The sequence below is a fragment of the Coregonus clupeaformis genome, unplaced genomic scaffold (genome assembly GCF_020615455.1).
Source record: "Coregonus clupeaformis isolate EN_2021a unplaced genomic scaffold, ASM2061545v1 scaf0531, whole genome shotgun sequence".
Lineage (NCBI taxonomy): Eukaryota > Metazoa > Chordata > Actinopteri > Salmoniformes > Salmonidae > Coregonus > Coregonus clupeaformis.
The window spans coordinates 243369-263421 of record NW_025533986.1 but is presented as its reverse complement, the minus strand read 5'-3'; the positions used below and the strand labels follow the sequence as shown (position 1 = coordinate 263421).

Below are 20053 nucleotides of genomic sequence, written 5' to 3'. Positions count from 1 at the left end.
CCAGCCCTATTGACACCCCTCCCAGCCCTACTGACACCCTCCCAGCCCCACCGACACCCCTCCCAGCCCTGTGGCACACCCTCCCAGCCCTACTGACACCCCTCCCAGCCCCACTGACACCCCTCCCAGCCCTATGACCCCTCCCAGCCCCACCGACACCTCCCAGCCCTACTGACACCCTCCCAGCCCTACCGACACCCCTCCCAGCCCTATTGACACCCCTCCCAGCCCTATTGACACCCCTCCCAGCCCTATCGACACCCCTCCCAGCCCAACCGACACCCCTCCCAGCCCCTATGCACCCCTCCCAGCCCTATGACACCCCTCCCAGCCCTACTGACACCCTCCCAGCCCCATTGACCCCTCCCAGCCCCACCGACACCTCCCAGCCCTACTGACACCCCTCCCAGCCCTACCGACACCCCTCCCAGCCCTATTGACACCCCCTCCCAGCCCTATTGACACCCCTCCCAGCCCTATTGACACCCCTCCCAGCCCAACCGACACCCTCCCAGCCCTATTGACACCCCCCAGCCCTATGACACCCCTCCCAGCCCTACAGACACCCCTCCCAGCCCTGTGACCCCTCCCAGCCCCACCGACACCCTCCCAGCCCTACTGACACCCCTCCCAGCCCTACCGACACCCCTCCCAGCCCTTGACACCCCCTCCCAGCCCTAGTGACACCCCTCCCAGCCCCACCGACACCCCCTCCCAGCCCTACTGACACCCCCTCCCAGCCTATTGACACCCCTCCCAGCCCTATTGACACCCCTCCCAGCCCTATTGACACCCCCTCCCAGCCCCTATTGACCCCTCCCAGCCCCACCGACACCCCTCCCAGCCCTATTGACACCCCTCCCAGCCCCACCGACACCCCCTCCCAGCCCTATTGACACCCCTCCCAGCCCTACTGACACCCTCCCAGCCCTACTGACACCTCCCAGCCCTTTGACACCCCTCCCAGCCCTATTGACACCCCTCCCAGCCCTACTGACACCCCTCCCAGCCCTACTGACACCCCTCCCAGCCCTATTGGCACACCCTCCCAGCCCCACCGACACCCTCCCAGCCCTATTGACACCCCCTCCCAGCCCTATTGACACCCCTCCCAGCCCTAGCCACACCCCTCCCAGCCCTATTGACACTCCTCCCAGCCCTACTGACACCCCTCCCAGCCCTACTGACACCCCTCCCAGCCCTACTGACACCCCTCCCAGCCCACTGACACCCCTCCCAGCCCCAATGACACCCCCTGTGCCTTAAGGCTTAGACACACCAATAGTGGTTGCCGGGTTGAGAGTACTTGGCACCTCTGAACAGAGTGCCAGTCTTAACTTGCAAACCGATTTCACATGTAGAATCGTGTGACAATGTAGGCAGTCAAATGTCCACCAGCGGGTGGTCCCTAAAACACAACGGTAGATCAACATGTTCCATTGGTTCTGGGTCCATTCCCCAAGTCAGATCCCCCACTGGGTCCATGTTGTAGATATTATGTGATATGGTAGTTGAGTCTAACTATAGATGCAGGCTAACTATAGATGCAGGCTAACTACAGATGCAGGCTAACTACAGATGCAGGCTAACTACAGATGCAGGCTGACTATAGATGCAGGCTAACTACAGATGCAGGCTAACTACAGATGCAGGCTAACTACAGATGCAGGCTAGCTATAGATGCAGGCTAACTACAGATGCAGGCTAACTATAGATGCAGGCTAACTTTATATGCAGGCTAACTATAGATGCAGGCTAACTACAGATGCAGGCTAACCACAGATGCAGGCTAACCGCAGATGCAGGCTAACCCGCAGATGCAGGCTAACTACAGATGCAGGCTAACTATAGATGCAGGCTAACTACAGATGCAGGCTAACTATAGCTGCAGGCTAACTATAGATGCAGGCTAACTATAGATGCAGGCTAACTTTATATGCAGGCTAACTATAGATGCAGGCTAACTACAGATGCAGGCTAACTACAGATGCAGGCTAACCGCAGATGCAGGCTAACCGCAGATGCAGGCTAACCACAGATGCAGGCTAACTATAGATGCAGGCTAACTACAGATGCAGGCTAACTACAGATGCAGGCTAACTACAGATGCAGGCTAACTACAGATGCAGGCTAACTACAGATGCAGGCTAACTACAGATGCAGGTTTGCAGTAGGTGTACTGTAGTAGTAGTAGACACTGGCACGTCTCAAATCATACCCTATCCCCTACATTGTGCACTACTTTTGAACAGAGGGTAGTGCACAGGGGAGTGAGCTGTGTTTTGTAAGGAGTATGGTCGCATCCAAAATGGCACCCTATTCCCTATGAAGTGCACTTGTTACACTAGTAGAGCCCTGCTCAGAATCTGTAAGTGGCTCTGGGTGAGAGCGTCCGCTAACAGACCCATAGTCGTCATGACAACGCTGTTCCAGAGCCAGCACACTCTCTTCAGGTGCCTTTCTTATTTTCTAGCGCAAAACAAACATATTAAACAACCAATCTGTGGCCAGAAGCAACGTTTTTTTAACAATACCTAACCTGCCCATCAACTAGATTCCTGTACATAATACTGTAAGGTTTTAGAAGACTTCTTTAGAGGTGGATGTGTTGTTCTACGGTCCTGCAAGGAGCACCAGTGATCTGGCTGTTGTCTGGCTGGCGCATTCCAGACAGACTACAGCCAGATGTTGCATTACATCAACCAATCGTTACCTGCTATGTCATAGACTGAGCAGTCGGGCATCAGATTGCTATATAACATGATGTGGTTTAGCTGATATGTTAAACACCTATCCAGGCGTTGTGAGATTTGGTCATGTAGTCAGTCTGAATGTCACGTTCGTTTAAAGACGGGTCGGACCAAGGCGCAGTGTGATATGCGTACATGTTTATTTACGATAAACACACGACAAAACAACAACGGTAACGGAACGTGAAGTCGAAGGTCTCCCGAGTGGTGCAGTGGTCTAAGGCACTGCATCGCAGTGCTAGCTGTGCCACTAGAGATCCTGGTTCGAATCCAGGCTCTGTCGTAGCCGGCCGCGACTGGGAGACCCATGGGGCGGCGTGCAATTGGCCCAGCGTCGTCCAGGGTAGGGGAGGGAATGGCTGGCAGGGATGTAGCTCAGTTGATAGAGCATGGCGTTTGCAACGCCAGGGTTGTGGGTTCGATTCCCACAGGGGGTATGAAAAATAATAATGTATGCACTAACTGTAAGTCGCTCTGGATAAGAGTGTCTGCTAAATGACTAAAATGTAAATGTAAGGTACAACAAACCTTACACGGAACAAGAACCCACAACTAGACAGTGCCAAAAGGCTGCCTAAGTATGATTCCCAATCAGAGACAACGAGCGACAGCTGCCTCTGATTGGGAACCACACCGGCCAACATAGAAATACAAATCTAGAATATTCACACCCTGACCAAACTAGCTAGAGTTCTGTAGGCCAGGGCGTGACACTGAAACATGGCCATTATGACCGCTAGCTCAAGCCAGGTCACTAAACTCCTCCCTGTGAAGGAGAACAAAGTATTTTTGTAATGTATCTTATTCCCTAAAGACCTGTTACAGTCCCGCTGTATGTGATTGTGTGTTAATGTATTTTATTTTATTTTAATGTCTGATGTAATTTGGGTTCTGATGGTTTTCCGAGCCGCTCAGAAAGATAGATGTTCTGTTCAACTAATAAACTTTTAAAAGTTTTACCCAGTTCTTCCTGTCTCGCTACTTCCTTTGCGTTCCTTTCCAAACTGTTTTACCAGAATGCAACTCTACATCATCAGAAGACAAACACAAACACACAGTCTTGTATAACTAACCTTGTGGGGGACACAATTCAGTCCCATTCAAAATCCTATTTTCCCCTAACCCTAAACATTAACCTAACCTCAACCCGAAACCCTAGCTCCTAACCCCTAAAACTAACCCTAGCTCCTAACCCCAAAACTAACCTAGCTCCTAACCCAAAACTAACCCCCAGCTCCTAAACCTAATTCTAACCCCTAGCTCCTAAACCTAATTCTAACCCTAGCTCCTAAACCAATTCTAACCCTAGCTCCTGACCCCAAAACTAACCCTAGCTCCTAAACCTAATTCTAACCCTAGCTCCTAAACCCTAATTCTAACCCTAACACTAAATGTAACGTTGTCCTTAAACTGCCTAGAAATAGCATTTGACCTTGTGGGGACTAACAAAATGTCCCCAGTTGGTCAAATGTGTGTTTGTTTACTACTTGTGGGGACTTCTGGTTAAACACATCCACCATCTCAATCAGTTCTCATGATAGTCAGGCATTACTATTAGTAATCTGGGTAGAAGTAGCCTTCTGTGATCGACCATACTGTAGAGAGACTACGGTTAGAGCAGCTGACTGTTAGAGCACTCAGTCAGCAGGGTTAGCGGGTTAGGACCAGTCAGTCAGACGGTCAGTAGTGTTAGTGGGTTAGGAGGACCAGTCAGTAGTGTTAGTGGGTTAGGAGGACCAGTCAGTCAGACGGTCAGTAGTGTTAGTGGGTTAGGAGGACCAGTCAGTAAGCAGGATTACCGTGTTGACGACCAGTCAGTCAGACGGTCAGTAGGGTTAGTGTGTTAGGAGGACCAGTCAGTCAGCAGGGTTAGTGTGTTAGGAGGACCAGTCAGTCAGCAGGGTTAGTGTGTTAGGAGGACCAGTCAGTCAGTAGGGTTAGTGTGTTAGGAGGACCAGTCAGTCAGTAGGGTTAGTGTGTTAGGACCAGTCAGTCAGTAGGGTTAGTGTGTTAGGACCAGTCAGTCAGCAGGGTTAGTGTGTTAGGAGGACCAGTCAGTCAGTAGGGTTAGTGTGTTAGGACCAGTCAGTCAGTAGGGTTAGTGTGTTAGGAGGACCAGTCAGTCAGCAGGGTTAGTGTGTTAGGAGTACCAGTCAGTCAGCAGGGTTGGTGTGTTAGGAGGACCAGTCAGTCAGTAGGGTTAGTGTGTTAGGACCAGTCAGTCAGCATGGTTGGTGTGTTTGGACCAGTCAGTCAGCAGGGTTAGTGTGTTAGGAGGACCAGTCAGTCAGCAGGGTTAGTGTGTTAGGAGGACCAGTCAGTCAGTAGGGTTAGTGTGTTAGGAGGACCAGTCAGTCAGCAGGGTTAGTGTGTTAGGAGGACCAGTCAGTCAGTAGGGTTAGTGTGTTAGGACCAGTCAGTCAGCAGGGTTAGTGTGTTAGGAGGACCAGTCAGTCAGCAGGGTTAGTGTGTTAGGAGGACCAGTCAGTCAGTAGGGTTAGTGTGTTAGGAGGACCAGTCAGTCAGTAGGGTTAGTGTTTTAGCACCAGTCAGTCAGTAGGGTTAGTGTGTTAGGAGGACCAGTCAGTCAGCAGGGTTAGTGTGTTAGGAGGACCAGTCAGTCAGCAGGGTTAGTGTGTTAGAGGACCAGTCAGTCAGTAGGGTTAGTGTGTTAGGAAGGACCAGTCAGTCAGTAGGGTTAGTGTGTTAGGGGGACCAGTCAGTCAGTAGGGTTAGTGTGTTAGGACCAGTCAGTCAGCAGGGTTAGTGTGTTAGGAGGACCAGTCAGTCAGTAGGGTTAGTGTGTTAGGAGGACCAGTCAGTCAGCAGGGTTAGTGTGTTAGGAGGACCAGTCAGTCAGTAGGGTTAGTGTGTTAGGAGGACCAGTCAGTCAGCAGGGTTAGTGTGTTAGGAGGACCAGTCAGTCAGCAGGGTTAGTGTGTTAGGAGGACCAGTCAGTCAGCAGGGTTAGTGTGTTAGGACCAGTCAGTCAGCAGGGTTAGTGTGTTAGGAGGACCAGTCAGTCAGCAGGGTTAGTGTGTTAGGAGGACCAGTCAGTCAGTAGGGTTAGTGTGTTAGGAGGACCAGTCAGTCAGTAGGGTTAGTGTGTTAGGAGGACCAGTCAGTCAGTAGGGTTAGTGTGTTAGGAGGACCAGTCAGTCAGCAGGGTTAGTGTGTTAGGAGGACCAGTCAGTCAGTAGGGTTAGTGTGTTAGGAGGACCAGTCAGTCAGCAGGGTTAGTGTGTTAGGGAGGACCAGTCAGTCAGTAGGGTTAGTGTGTTAGGACCAGTCAGTCAGCAGGGTTAGTGTGTTAGGACCAGTCAGTCAGTAGGGTTAGTGTGTTAGGAGGACCAGTCAGTCAGCAGGGTTAGTGTGTTAGGAGGACCAGTCAGTCAGCAGGGTTAGTGTGTTAGGAGGACCAGTCAGTCAGCAGGGTTAGTGTGTTAGGAGGACCAGTCAGTCAGCAGGGTTAGTGTGTTAGGACCAGTCAGTCAGTAGGGTTAGTGTGTTAGGAGGACCAGTCAGTAGGGTTAGTGTGTTAGAGGACCAGTCAGTCAGTAGGGTTAGTGTGTTAGGAGGACCAGTCAGTCAGTAGGGTTAGTGTGTTAGGAGGACCAGTCAGTCAGCAGGGTTAGTGTGTTAGAGGACCAGTCAGTCAGCAGGGTTAGTGTGTTAGGAGGACCAGTCAGTCAGCAGGGTTAGTGTGTTAGGAGGACCAGTCAGTAGGGTTAGTGTATTAGGACCAGTCAGTCAGTAGGGTTAGTGTGTTAGGACCAGTCAGTCAGCAGGGTTAGTATGTTAGGAGGACCAGTCAGTCAGCAGGGTTAGTGTGTTAGGAGGACCAGTCAGTCAGCAGGGTTAGTGTGTTAGGACCAGTCAGTCAGCAGGGTTAGTGTGTTAGGACCAGTCAGTCAGTAGGGTTAGTGTGTTAGGACCAGTCAGTCAGTAGGGTTAGTGTGTTAGGAGGACCAGTCAGTCAGCAGGGTTAGTGTGTTAGGAGGACCAGTCAGTCAGTAGGGTTAGTGTGTTAGGACCAGTCAGTCAGTAGGGTTAGTGTGTTAGGAGGACCAGTCAGTCAGCATGGTTAGTGTGTTAGGAGGACCAGTCAGTCAGTAGGGTTAGTGTGTTAGGAGGACCAGTCAGTCAGCAGGGTTAGTGTGTTAGGAGGACCAGTCAGTCAGCAGGGTTAGTGTGTTAGGAGGACCAGTCAGTCAGCAGGGTTAGTGTGTAAGGACCAGTCAGTCAGCAGGGTTAGTGTGTTAGGAGGACCAGTCAGTCAGCAGGGTTAGTGTGTTAGGACCAGTCAGTCAGCAGGGTTAGTGTGTTAGGAGGACCAGTCAGTAGGGTTAGTGTGTTAGGACCAGTCAGTCAGCAGGGTTAGTGTGTTAGGAGGACCAGTCAGTCAGCAGGGTTAGTGTGTTAGGAGGACCAGTCAGTCAGCAGGGTTAGTGTGTTAGGAGGACCAGTCAGTCAGTAGGGTTAGTGTGTTAGGACCAGTCAGTCAGCAGGGTTAGTGTGTTAGGACCAGTCAGTCAGTAGGGTTAGTGTGTTAGGAGGACCAGTCAGTCAGCAGGGTTAGTGTGTTAGGAGGACCAGTCAGTCAGTAGGGTTAGTGTGTTAGGACCAGTCAGTCAGTAGGGTTAGTGTGTTACCACCAGTCAGTCAGTAGGGTTAGTGTGTTAGGAGGACCAGTTAGTCAGCAGGGTTAGTGTGTTAGGACCAGTCTGTCAGCAGGGTTAGTGTGTTAGGAGGACCAGTCAGTCAGCAGGGTTAGTGTGTTAGGACCAGTCAGTCAGCAGGGTTAGTGTGTTAGGAGGACCAGTCAGTCAGTAGGGTTAGTGTGTTAGGAGGACCAGTCAGTCAGTAGGGTTAGTGTGTTAGGAGGACCAGTCAGTCAGTAGGGTTAGTGTGTTAGGAGGACCAGTCAGTCAGCAGGGTTAGTGTGTTAGGAGGACCAGTCAGTCAGTAGGGTTAGTGTGTTAGGAGGACCAGTCAGTCAGTAGGGTTAGTGTGTTAGGACCAGTCAGTCAGCAGGGTTAGTGTGTTAGGACCAGTCAGTCAGTAGGGTTAGTGTGTTAGGAGGACCAGTCAGTCAGCAGGGTTAGTGTGTTAGGAGGACCAGTCAGTCAGCAGGGCTAGTGTGTTAGGAGGACCAGTCAGTCAGTAGGGTTAGTGTGTTAGGGGGACCAGTCAGTCAGCAGGGTTAGTGTGTTAGGAGGACCAGTCAGTAGGGTTAGTGTGTTAGGAGGACCAGTCAGTCAGCAGGGTTAGTGTGTTAGGACCAGTCAGTCAGCAGGGTTAGTGTGTTAGGGGGACCAGTCAGTCAGTAGGGTTAGTGTGTTAGGAGGACCAGTCAGTCAGAAGGGTTAGTGTGTTAGGACCAGTCAGTCAGTAGGGTTAGTGTGTTAGGAGGACCAGTCAGTAAGATTACAATATTACGACCAGTCAGTCAGACGGTCAGTAGGGTTAGTGTGTTAGGAGGACCAGTCAGTCAGCAGGGTTAGTGTGTTAGGAGGACCAGTCAGTCAGTAGGGTTAGTGTGTTAGGAGGACCAGTCAGTCAGTAGGGTTAGTGTGTTAGGAGGACCAGTCAGTCAGTAGGGGTTAGTGTGTTAGGACCAGTCAGTCAGTAGGGTTAGTGTGTTAGGAGGACCAGTCAGTCAGCAGGGTTAGTGTGTTAGGAGTACCAGTCAGTCAGCAGGGTTAGTGTGTTAGGAGGACCATTCAGTCAGTAGGGTTAGTGTGTTAGGACCAGTCAGTCAGCATGGTTAGTGTGTTTGGACCAGTCAGTCAGCAGGGTTAGTGTGTTAGGAGGACCAGTCAGTCAGCAGGGTTAGTGTGTTAGGAGGACCAGTCAGTCAGTAGGGTTAGTGTGTTAGGAGGACCAGTCAGTCAGCAGGGTTAGTGTGTTAGGAGGACCAGTCAGTCAGTAGGGTTAGTGTGTTAGGACCAGTCAGTCAGCAGGGTTAGTGTGTTAGGAGGACAAGTCAGTCAGCAGGGTTGAGTGTGTTAGGAGGACCAGTCAGTCAGTAGGGTTAGTGTGTTAGGAGGACCAGTCAGTCAGTAGGGTTAGTGTTTTAGCACCAGTCAGTCAGTAGGGTTAGTGTGTTAGGAGGACCAGTCAGTCAGCAGGGTTAGTGTGTTAGGAGGACCAGTCAGTCAGCAGGGTTAGTGTGTTAGGAGGACCAGTCAGTCAGTAGGGTTAGTGTGTTAGGAGGACCAGTCAGTCAGTAGGGTTAGTGTGTTAGGGGGACCAGTCAGTCAGTAGGGTTAGTGTGTTAGGACCAGTCAGTCAGCAGGGTTAGTGTGTTAGGAGGACCAGTCAGTCAGTAGGGTTAGTGTGTTAGGAGGACCAGTCAGTCAGCAGGGTTAGTGTGTTAGGAGGACCAGTCAGTCAGTAGGGTTAGTGTGTTAGGAGGACCAGTCAGTCAGCAGGGTTAGTGTGTTAGGAGGACCAGTCAGTCAGCAGGGTTAGTGTGTTAGGAGGACCAGTCAGTCGCAGGGTTAGTGTGTTAGGACCAGTCAGTCAGCAGGGTTAGTGTGTTAGGAGGACCAGTCAGTCAGCAGGGGTTAGTGTGTTAGGAGGACCAGTCAGTCAGTAGGGGTTAGTGTGTTAGGAGGACCAGTCAGTCAGTAGGGTTAGTGTGTTAGGAGGACCAGTCAGTCAGTAGGGTTAGTTTGTTAGGACCAGTCAGTCAGCAGGGTTAGTGTGTTAGGACCAGTCAGTCAGCAGGGTTAGTGTGTTAGGAAGGACCAGTCAGTCAGCAGGGTTAGTGTGTTAGGAGGACCAGTCAGTCAGTAGGGTTAGTGTGTTAGGAGGACCAGTCAGTCAGCAGGGTTAGTGTGTTAGGAGGACCAGTCAGTCAGTAGGGTTAGTGTGTTAGGACCAGTCAGTCAGCAGGGTTAGTGTGTTAGGACCAGTCAGTCAGTAGGGTTAGTGTGTTAGGAGGACCAGTCAGTCAGCAGGGTTAGTGTGTTAGGAGGACCAGTCAGTCAGCAGGGTTAGTGTGTTAGGAGGACCAGTCAGTCAGCAGGGTTAGTGTGTTAGGAGGACCAGTCAGTCAGCAGGGTTAGTGTGTTAGGACCAGTCAGTCAGTAGGGTTAGTGTGTTAGGAGGACCAGTCAGTAGGGTTAGATGTGTTAGGAGGACCAGTCAGTCAGTAGGGTTAGTGTGTTAGGAGGACCAGTCAGTCAGTAGGGTTAGTGTGTTAGGAGGACCAGTCAGTCAGCAGGGTTAGTGTGTTAGGAGGACCAGTCAGTCAGCAGGGTTAGTGTGTTAGGAGGACCAGTCAGTCAGCAGGGTTAGTGTGTTAGGAGGACCAGTCAGTAGGGTTAGTGTGATTAGGACCAGTCAGTCAGCAGGGTTAGTGTGTTGAGGACCAGTCAGTCAGCAGGGTTAGTATGTTAGGAGGACCAGTCAGTCAGCAGGGTTAGTGTGTTAGGAGGACCAGTCAGTCAGCAGGGTTAGTGTGTTAGGACCAGTCAGTCAGTAGGGTTAGTGTGTTAGGACCAGTCAGTCAGTAGGGTTAGTGTGTTAGAGGACCAATCAGTCAGCAGGGTTAGTGTGTTAGGAGGACCAGTCAGTCAGTAGGGTTGAGTGTGTTAGGACCAGTCAGTCAGTAGGGGTTAGTGTGTTAGGAGGACCAGTCAGTCAGCATGGTTAGTGTGTTAGGAGGACCAGTCAGTCAGTCAGGGTTAGTGTGTTAGGAGGACCAGTCAGTCAGCAGGGTTAGTGTGTTAGGAGGACCAGTCAGTCAGCAGGGTTAGTGTGTTAGGAGGACCAGTCAGTCAGCAGGGTTAGTGTGTAAGGACCAGTCAGTCAGCAGGGTTAGTGTGTTAGGAGGACCAGTCAGTCAGCAGGGTTAGTGTGTTAGGACCAGTCAGTCAGCAGGGGTTAGTGTGTTAGGAGGACCAGTCAGTAGGGTTAGTGTGTTAGGACCAGTCAGTCAGCAGGGTTAGTGTGTTAGGAGGACCAGTCAGTCAGCAGGGTTAGTGTGTTAGGAGGACCAGTCAGTCAGCAGGGTTAGTGTGTTAGGAGGACCAGTCAGTCAGTAGGGTTAGTGTGTTAGGACCAGTCAGTCAGCAGGGTTAGTGTGTTAGGACCAGTCAGTCAGTAGGGTTAGTGTGTTAGGAGGACCAGTCAGTCAGCAGGGGTTAGTGTGTTAGGAGGACCAGTCAGTCAGTAGGGTTAGTGTGTTAGGACCAGTCAGTCAGTAGGGTTAGTGTGTTACCACCAGTCAGTCAGTAGGGTTAGTGTGTTAGGAGGACCAGTTAGTCAGCAGGGTTAGTGTGTTAGGACCAGTCTGTCAGCAGGGTTAGTGTGTTAGGAGGACCAGTCAGTCAGCAGGGTTAGTGTGTTAGGACCAGTCAGTCAGCAGGGTTAGTGTGTTAGGAGGACCAGTCAGTCAGTAGGGTTAGTGTGTTAGGAGGACCAGTCAGTCAGTAGGGTTAGTGTGTTAGGGAGGACCAGTCAGTCAGTAGGGTTAGGTGTGTTAGGAGGACCAGTCAGTCAGCAGGGTTAGTGTGTTAGGAGGACCAGTCAGTCAGTAGGGTTAGTGTGTTAGGAGGACCAGTCAGTCAGTAGGGTTAGTGTGTTAGGACCAGTCAGTCAGCAGGGTTAGTGTGTTAGGACCAGATCAGTCAGTAGGGTTAGTGTGTTAGGAGGACCAGTCAGTCAGCAGGGTTAGTGTGTTAGGAGGACCAGTCAGTCAGCAGGGCTAGTGTGTTAGGAGGACCAGTCAGTCAGTAGGGTTAGTGTGTTAGGGGACCAGTCAGTCAGCAGGGGTTAGGTGTGTTAGGAGGACCAGTCAGTAGGGTTAGTGTGTTAGGAGGACCAGTCAGTCAGCAGGGTTAGTGTCTTAGGACCAGTCAGTCAGCAGGGTTAGTGTGTTAGGGGGACCAGTCAGTCAGTAGGGTTAGTGTGTTAGGAGGACCAGTCAGTCAGAAGGGTTAGTGTGTTAGGACCAGTCAGTCGTAGGGTTAGTGTGTTAGGAGGACCAGTCAGTCAGTAGGGTTAGTGTGTTAGGAGGACCAGTCAGTCAGTAGGGTTAGTGTGTTAGGAGGACCAGTCAGTCAGCAGGGTTAGTGTGTTAGGAGGACCAGTCAGTCAGCAGGGTTAGTGTGTTAGGAGGACCAGTCAGTCAGTAGGGTTAGTGTGTTAGGAGGACCAGTCAGTCAGCAGGGTTAGTGTGTTAGGAGGACCAGTCAGTCAGTAGGGTTAGTGTGTTAGGAGGACCAGTCAGTCAGTAGGGTTAGTGTGTTAGGAGGACCAGTCAGTCAGCAGGGGTTAGTGTGTTAGGGGGGACCAGTCAGTCAGCAGGGTTAGTGTGTTAGGAGGACCAGTCTGTCAGCAGGGTTAGTGTGTTAGGAGGACCAGTCAGTCAGCAGGGTTAGTGTGTTAGGAGGACCAGTCAGTCAGCAGGGTTAGTGTGTTAGGAAGGACCAGTCAGTCAGCAGGGTTAGTGTGTTAGGACCAGTCAGTCAGCAGGGTTAGTGAGTTAGGAGGACCAGTCAGTCAGTAGGGTTAGTGTGTTAGGGAGGACCAGTCAATCAGCAGGGATTAGTGTGTTAGGACCAGTCAGTCAGTAGGGTTAGTGTGTTAGGAGGACCAGTCAGTCAGTAGGGTTAGTGTGTTAGGAGGACCAGTCAGTCAGTAGGGTTAGTGTGTTAGGAGGACCAGTCAGTCAGCAGGGTTAGTGTGTTAGGAGGACCAGTCAGTCAGTAGGGTTAGTGTGTTAGGAGGACCAGTCAGTCAGCAGGGTTAGTGTGTTAGGGGACCAGTCAGTCAGCAGGGTTAGTGTGTTAGGAGGACCAGTCTGTCAGCAGGGTTAGTGTGTTAGGAGGACCAGTCAGTCAGCAGGGTTAGTGTGTTAGGAGGACCAGTCAGTCAGCAGGGTTAGTGTGTTAGGAGGACCAGTCAGTCAGCAGGGTTAGTGTGTTAGGACCAGTCAGTCAGCAGGGTTAGTGTGTTAGGAGGACCAGTCAGTCAGCAGGGTTAGTGTGTTAGGAGGACCAGTCAGTCAGCAGGGTTAGTGTGTTAGGACCAGTCAGTCAGTAGGGGTTACTGTGTTAGGGAGGACCAGTCAGTCAGTAGGGTTAGTGTGTTAGGAGGACCAGTCAGTCAGTAGGGGTTAGTGTGTTAGGAGGACCAGTCAGTCAGCAGGGTTAGTGTGTTAGGAGGACCAGTCAGTCAGCAGGGTTAGTGTGCTAGGAGGACCAGTCAGTCAGTAGGGTTAGTGTGTTAGGAGGACCAGTCAGTAGGGTTAGTGTGTTAGGAGGACCAGTCAGTCAGCAGGGTTAGTGTGTTAGGAGGACCAGTCAGTCAGCAGGGTTGTGTGTTAGGACCAGTCAGTCAGTAGGGTTAGTGTGTTAGGAGGACCAGTCAGTCAGCAGGGGTTAGTGTGTTAGGAGGACCAGTCATTCAGCAGGGTTAGTGTGTTAGGAGGACCAGTCAGTCAGCAGGGTTAGTGTGTGTTAGGGAGGACCAGTCAGTCAGCAGGGTTAGTGTGTTAGGGACCAGTCAGTCAGCAGGGTTAGTGTGTTAGGAGGACCAGTCAGTCAGCAGGGTTAGTGTGTTAGGACCAGTCAGTCAGCAGGGTTAGTGTGTTAGGAGGACCAGTCAGTCAGCAGGGTTAGTGTGTTAGGAGGACCAGTCAGTCAGCAGGGTTAGTGTGTTAGGAGGACCAGTCAGTCAGCAGGGTTAGTGTGTTAGGAGGACCAGTCAGTCAGCAGGGTTAGTGTGTTAGGAGGACCAGTCAGTCAGTAGGGTTAGTGTGTTAGGAGGACCAGTCAGTCAGCAGGGTTAGTGTGTTAGGAGGACCAGTCAGTCAGCAGGGTTAGTGTGTTAGGACCAGTCAGTCAGCAGGGTTAGTGTGTTAGGAGGACCGAGTCAGTCAGCAGGGTTAGTGTGTTAGGAGGACCAGTCAGTCAGCAGGGTTAGTGTGTTAGCAGGACCAGTCAGTCAGTAGGGTTAGTGTGTTAGGAGGACCAGTCAGTCAGCAGGGTTAGTGTGTTAGGAGGACCAGTCAGTCAGTAGGGTTAGTGTGTTAGGACCAGTCAGTCAGCAGGGTTAGTGTGTTAGGAGGACCAGTCAGTCAGTAGGGTTAGTGTGTTAGGAGGACCAGTCAGTCAGCAGGGTTAGTGTGTTAGGACCAGTCAGTCAGTAGGGTTAGTGTGTTAGGAGGACCAGTCAGTCAGTAGGGTTAGTGTGTTAGGAGGACCAGTCAGTCAGTAGGGTTAGTGTGTTAGGACCAGTCAGTCAGTAGGGTTAGTGTGTTAGGAGGACCAGTCAGTCAGCAGGGTTAGTGTGTTAGGAGGACCAGTCAGTCAGCAGGGTTAGTGTGTTAGGACCAGTCAGTCAGTAGGGTTAGTGTGTTAGGACCAGTCAGTAGGGTTAGTGTGTTAAGAGGACCAGTCAGTCAGTAGGGTTAGTGTGTTCGGAGGACCAGTCAGTCAGCAGGGTTAGTGTGTTAGGAGGACCAGTCAGTCAGCAGGGTTAGTGTGTTAGGACCAGTCAGTCAGTAGGGTTAGTGTGTTAGGACCAGTCAGTAGGGTTAGTGTGTTAAGAGGACCAGTCAGTCAGTAGGGTTAGTGTGTTACCACCAGTCAGTCAGTAGGGTTAGTGTGTTAGGAGGACCAGTCAGTCAGTAGGGTTCGTGTGTTAGGAGGACCAGTCAGTCAGTAGGGTTAGTGTGTTAGGAGGACCAGTCAGTCAGCAGGGTTAGTGTGTTAGGACCAGTCAGTCAAGCAGGGTTAGTGTGTTAGGAGGACCAGTCAGTCAGTAGGGTTAGTGTGTTAGGAGGACCAGTCAGTCAGCATGGTTAGTGTGTTAGGAGGACCAGTCAGTCAGTAGGGTTAGTGTGTTAGGAGGACCAGTCAGTCAGTAGGGTTAGTGTTTAGGAGGACCAGTCAGTCAGTAGGGTTAGTGTGTTAGGAGGACCAGTCAGTCAGCAGGGTTAGTGTGTTAGGACCAGTCATTCCACCCCGAAGAGCACGGCCTGAGACGCACGGTTTCCGCCTGACGTGCTTCTCAGATCTGAAGCGATGAGGGTGTAAGGTCCCGCAGGAGGCTCTGCTCAAACTCCTGGCGGGACTGGAGCCCCACCGGCGGGGAAGCCGGGGGACCAAGGCTCCGAATCGGACAACTTCGCTCCCAACACCCCCTTAGGTTCCCGGCTCGGTAGGTTTATTCGCTCGGTACAGCCAACTAGCTTTTTAACGTATATCATTTCGTTCTAGCTACGTTTGTATGTGACTTGCTACATTGGCAAGCTAGCTAATGTAGCTTGCTTTTATTAGCTAACTAACGTTCATTGGCTCAAGATAGCCATGCAGACATAATTAAATTTTTTTGTTGTTGACATTTTAGTCATTTGTAGACGCTCTTATCCAGAGCGACTTACAGTTAGTGAGTGCATACATTTTCATACTGGCCCCCCGTGGGGGAAACGAACCCACAACCCTGGCTTGCAAGCGCCATGCTCTACCAACTGAGCTACAGGGGGACAATGGCTTGCTATGAGGATCACTATGGAAATACTTTGTTTGTGTCATACTCGTTGATTTTATACTCTATGATTTTAATGGCATGTATCCACATGGTTGAATTGTGTTTAAAATGGCCAAATAAATCAAATATAAAAATGTCCCTTCTCTTGCTAGCCAGTCAGCTAACAGGACTGGATCTGCAATTAGCGTGTATGCTAGCTGAAGTTAGCTTGTCAGTGCCTTCTATTTCAGCATCTCTGTTGCAGGGCTTGCCTGGAAACCCGACGTTGAATTGCTTGCATTCAATTCTATGTCGGGCAGAAATTAGCGTTTGAGTCAGAAAGTTTCCTCTCACGACCTCTACAAGCCAGAATGTTGAATAAAATGTTTGTTTTTTAACGTACCTTACCGGTTGTCCATGCAGTTGGGCCTTCTGTAATTATACACAGGGAAGTATAATGACTAATTACATCAACTTTTCTAAGCGGCGGTAAAGTCAGTTCATTCAGATTTCTATCGCCTGAAGTATGCGCAGAACCATGTGATAGAAATCTGAATGCACTACCAGCGCTTTGAAAAGTTGATGTATTTATGCTTTCCTGTGGATATATTGTCTCGTATTACTACAGCCAAAAGCCCAGACAACCGGTAAAGGAAGTTAAAATGTGGTTGTATTAAACATTCTGGCTTGTAGAGGTGGTGAGAGGAAACTTTCCTGATGCATATGCTCATTTCTCAACGATGTAGTATTCAATGCAATTCATCGACAGATTTCCAGGCAACTGCAAGGCCTTATATAACCTTTCCAGTTGACTGTTTATCACTCAGTTGTAGATACCCAATGCTAGCTGCTTTTAGTAAATTAATAACGTTAGTTAGGTCCACACTGTTATGAAGGTGCCCAGGAATGATGCTGAAAGCTCCTGACTGAGGGGGGGGTGTTGTCTCATTCATCATTCAATGAATCATTGCATACCAGGGTAGCTTGAATATTGCTAAACTCTGTGGGTGCTGTGCAGGTATGGGCATGGACTCCTGTGTGGTCCCTCTGAGACACGGAGGCCTCATTGGTCCAAACTGCAGACTTCTTCTACCCTCTGGTGGAGGACTCCTACATGATGGTGAGTTCCTAACCCCTGACCTTTAACCTCAACTTCAACCTCTAGTAGAGGACCCCTATACGATGGGGGAGTTCTATCTCTGACCCTAAACACCTCACCTTTCTCAGGGCAATATTTATGCTTTTTTGCTCTGTTACATCTCAATCCTCTCTCTCTCTCTCTCTTCCCCCATCTCTCTCTCCATCTCCCTCCTCTCTCTCTCTCTTCCCCACTCTCTCTCTCCAGGGAAGGATAGCGTGCGCTAATGTCCTCAGTGATCTCTATGCTATGGGCATCACAGAGAGTGACAACATGCTGATGCACTACCCAGTGTCAGCCAGAAGATATCTGAGAAGGTAGGTAACCTCATGCTCTGTGTGTGTGTGTAGTTGAAGTAGCTAGCAGGGTGACTGGTGGGGCTTCAGAACAAAAAACTTGCTGTTAATTCATGAACCCACTCATCTCCAATATGTCAGACTTGGACTGTTCCATGTGAAGCAACCTGTCTGTAGCACGTGCGTGTTTTTGTGTGCGTCGGACGTGCATGTGTTCCTGGAGTTATGCCCAGTCAGTCTAACCTGCAGAACTGGAAGCTAGTTGGCCGTGATGAAATGATAACCGTGTGATGCCTCTGATGATCCGTAGTTTCCGTGATGCGGCGGAGGGGGCGGGACTTCTGTGACTGGCGGCCAGACGGTGGTCAACCCCTGGACTTCTGTGACTGGCGGCCAGACGGTGGTCAACCCCCTGGATCATCGTAGAGCGTGGCCTCGTTGTCTGCCAACCAAACGAGTTCATCATGTAAGACATTGTGTTTTGAGGAGTGTGTGTTTTGAGGAGTGTGTGTTTTGAGAGTGTGTGTTTTGAGTATGTATTTGAGGAGTGTGTGTTTTGAGGGAGTGTGTGTTTGAGTATGTGTTTCGAGTAGTGTGTTTTTGAGATGTGTGTTTTGAGAGAGTGTGTGTTTGAGTGATGTGTTTTGGAAGTGTGTGTTTGAGGAGTGTGTGTTTTGCGTTAAGGGTTTCAGGGCTCAAACTGCGACAAACATTTGCATTTGGAACCCTTTGTCTTCGGGTGCCAGTGTATATTTGGGAACCCTTTGTCTTCGGGTGCCAGTGAATATTTGGAACCCTTTGTCTTCGGGTGCCAGTCAATATTTGGAACCCTTTGTCTTCGGGTGCCAGTGAATATTTGTTGTTGCTGGTCGCAGTTAGATTAATACATTAATAAAAAAACGATCTAGCAACATGATTTAGAGTTGGCAATCTAGCCAAGTGTTTTGAGTTCCTACTTCCTCAGGTGGTGAATAATGTAGCCTATATGGTGAATAATTGCTTTTATAAACTTTGTTGCTTTATTCTTAGCGAGCTTCTTGTTAACAGGCAGGCAGACGCAACTGCACTCAGAATGGCGTTTGGCTGCGTCCCAATACTCGGAGAATGATTAGCAATTTTGCAGACCGATGCTGAAATGTATTCTGAAGAAAAATGAACTGGATGGACTACTGTGGTCTTCCGTGGCAATAAGAGTTAAGGGAAGGAACGTTTGTGTGGTTCAAAACGTATTTCTGGAATTGGTTATTATGATGGTAAAAATTGAATGTGTAGTTAGTGTAGTGGTTTCCATGCATATTCGCTTTTTGATTGCGTTTGCGCCACCCATATTTTGTTAAAATCGAAGCACTGTATGAGAAAGTGTGGGTGTGTAGGCCAGACAGTGCAGTACCAGGGATGTGTTGGTCCTGTCTGTGGGTGTGGAGGCCAGACAGTGCAGTACCAGGGGATGTGTTGGTCCCGACGTGTCTGTGGGTGTGGAGGCCAGACAGTGCAGTACCAGGGGATGTGTTGGTCCTGTCTGTGGGTGTGGGAGGCCAGACAGTGCAGTACCAGGGGATGTGTTGGTCTGTCTGTGGGTGTGGAGGCCAGACAGTGCAGTACCAGGGGATGTGTTGGTCTGGACCGTGTCTGTGGGTGTGGAGGCCAGACAGTGCAGTACCAGGGGATGTGTTGGTCCTGTCTGTGGGTGTGGAGGCCAGACAGTGCAGTACCAGGGGATGTGTTGGTCCTGACCGTGTCTGTGGGTGTGTAGGCCAGACAGTTGCAGTACCAAGGGATGTGTTGGTCCTGTCTGTGGGTGTGGAGGCCAGACAGTGCAGTACCAGGGGATGTGTTGGTCCTGTCTGTGGGTGTGGGAGGCCAGACAGTGCAGTACCAGGGGATGTGTTGGTCCTGACCGTGTCTGTGGTGTGGAGGCCAGACAGTGCAGTACCAGGGGATGTGTTGGTCTGACCGTGTCTGTGGGTGTGTAGGCCAGACAGTGCAGTACCAGGGATGTGTTGGTCTGACCGTGTCTGTGGGTGTGGAGGCCAGACAGTGCAGTACCAGGGGATGTGTTGGTCCTGTCTGTGGGTGTGGAGGCCAGACAGTGCAGTACCAGGGGATGTGTTGGTCCTGACCGTGTCTGTGGGTGTGGAGGCCAGACAGTGCAGTACCAGGGGGATGTGTTGGTCCTGACCGTGTCTGTGGTGTGTAGGCCAGACAGTGCAGTACCCAGGAAATGTGTTGGTCCTGACCGTGTCTGTGGGTGTGTAGGCCGAGACAGTGCGGTTACCAGGGATGTGTTGGTCCTGACCGTGTCTGTGGGTGTGGAGGCCAGACAGTGCAGTACCAGGAGAATGTGTTGGTCCTGACCGTGTCTGTGGGTGTGAGGCCAGACAGTGCGGTACCAGGGGATGTGTTGGTCCTGACCGTGTCTGTGGGTGTGTAGGCCAAGACAGTGCGGTACCAGGGGATGTGTTGGTCCTGACCGTGTCTGTGGGTGTGTAGGCCAGACAGTGCAGTACCAGGGGATGTGTTGGTCCTGACCGTGTCTGTGGGTGTGTAGGCCAGACAGTGCAGTACCAGGGGATGTGTTGGTCCTGACCGTGTCTGTGGGTGTGTAGGCCGGACAGTGCAGTACCAGGGGATGTGTTGGTCCTGTCTGTGGGTGTGGGAGGCCAGACAGTCAGTACCAGGGGATGTGTTGGTCCTGACCGTGTCTGTGGGTGTGGAGGCCAGACAGTGCAGTACCAGGGGATGTGTTGGTCCTGACCGTGTCTGTGGGTGTGGAGGCCAGACAGTGCGGTACCAGGGGATGTGTTGGTCCTGTCTGTGGGTGTAGGCCAGACAGTGCAGTACCAGGGATGTGTTGGTCCGACCGTGTCTGTGGGTGTGGAGGCCAGACAGTGCGGTACCAGGGGATGTGTTGGTCCGACCGTGTCTGTGGGTGTGTAGGCCAGACAGTGCAGTACCAGGGGATGTGTTGGTCCTGACCGTGTCTGTGGGTGTGTAGGCCAGACAGTGCGGTACCAGGGGATGTGTTGGTCCTGACCGTGTCTGTGGGTGTGTAGGCCAGACAGTGCAGTACCAGGGGATGTTTGGTCCTGACCGTGTCTGTGGGTGTGTAGGCCAGACAGTGCGGTACCAGGGGATGTGTTGGTCGCCTGTCTGTGGGTGTGGAGGCCAGACAGTGCGGTACCAGGGGATGTGTTGGTCTCTGTCTGTGGGTGTGGAGGCCAGACAGCGGTACCAGGGATGTGTTGGTCCTGTCTGTGGGTGTGGAGGCCAGACAGTGCGGTACCAGGGGATGTGTTGGTCCGTGTCTGTGGTGTGTGAGGCCAGACAGTGCAGTACCAGGGATGTGTTGGTCCTGACCGTCTGTGGGTGTGGAGGCCAGACAG

The 20053-nt window shown here is 51.2% G+C and overlaps 1 pseudogene; it reads left to right on the top strand.

Annotated features, from left to right (window-relative positions):
* The window catches only part of LOC121555480, a 68854-nt pseudogene extending 51837 nt beyond the window's left edge, over positions 1-17017 (top strand).
* The last annotated feature ends 3036 nt before the right edge of the window (positions 17018-20053 follow it).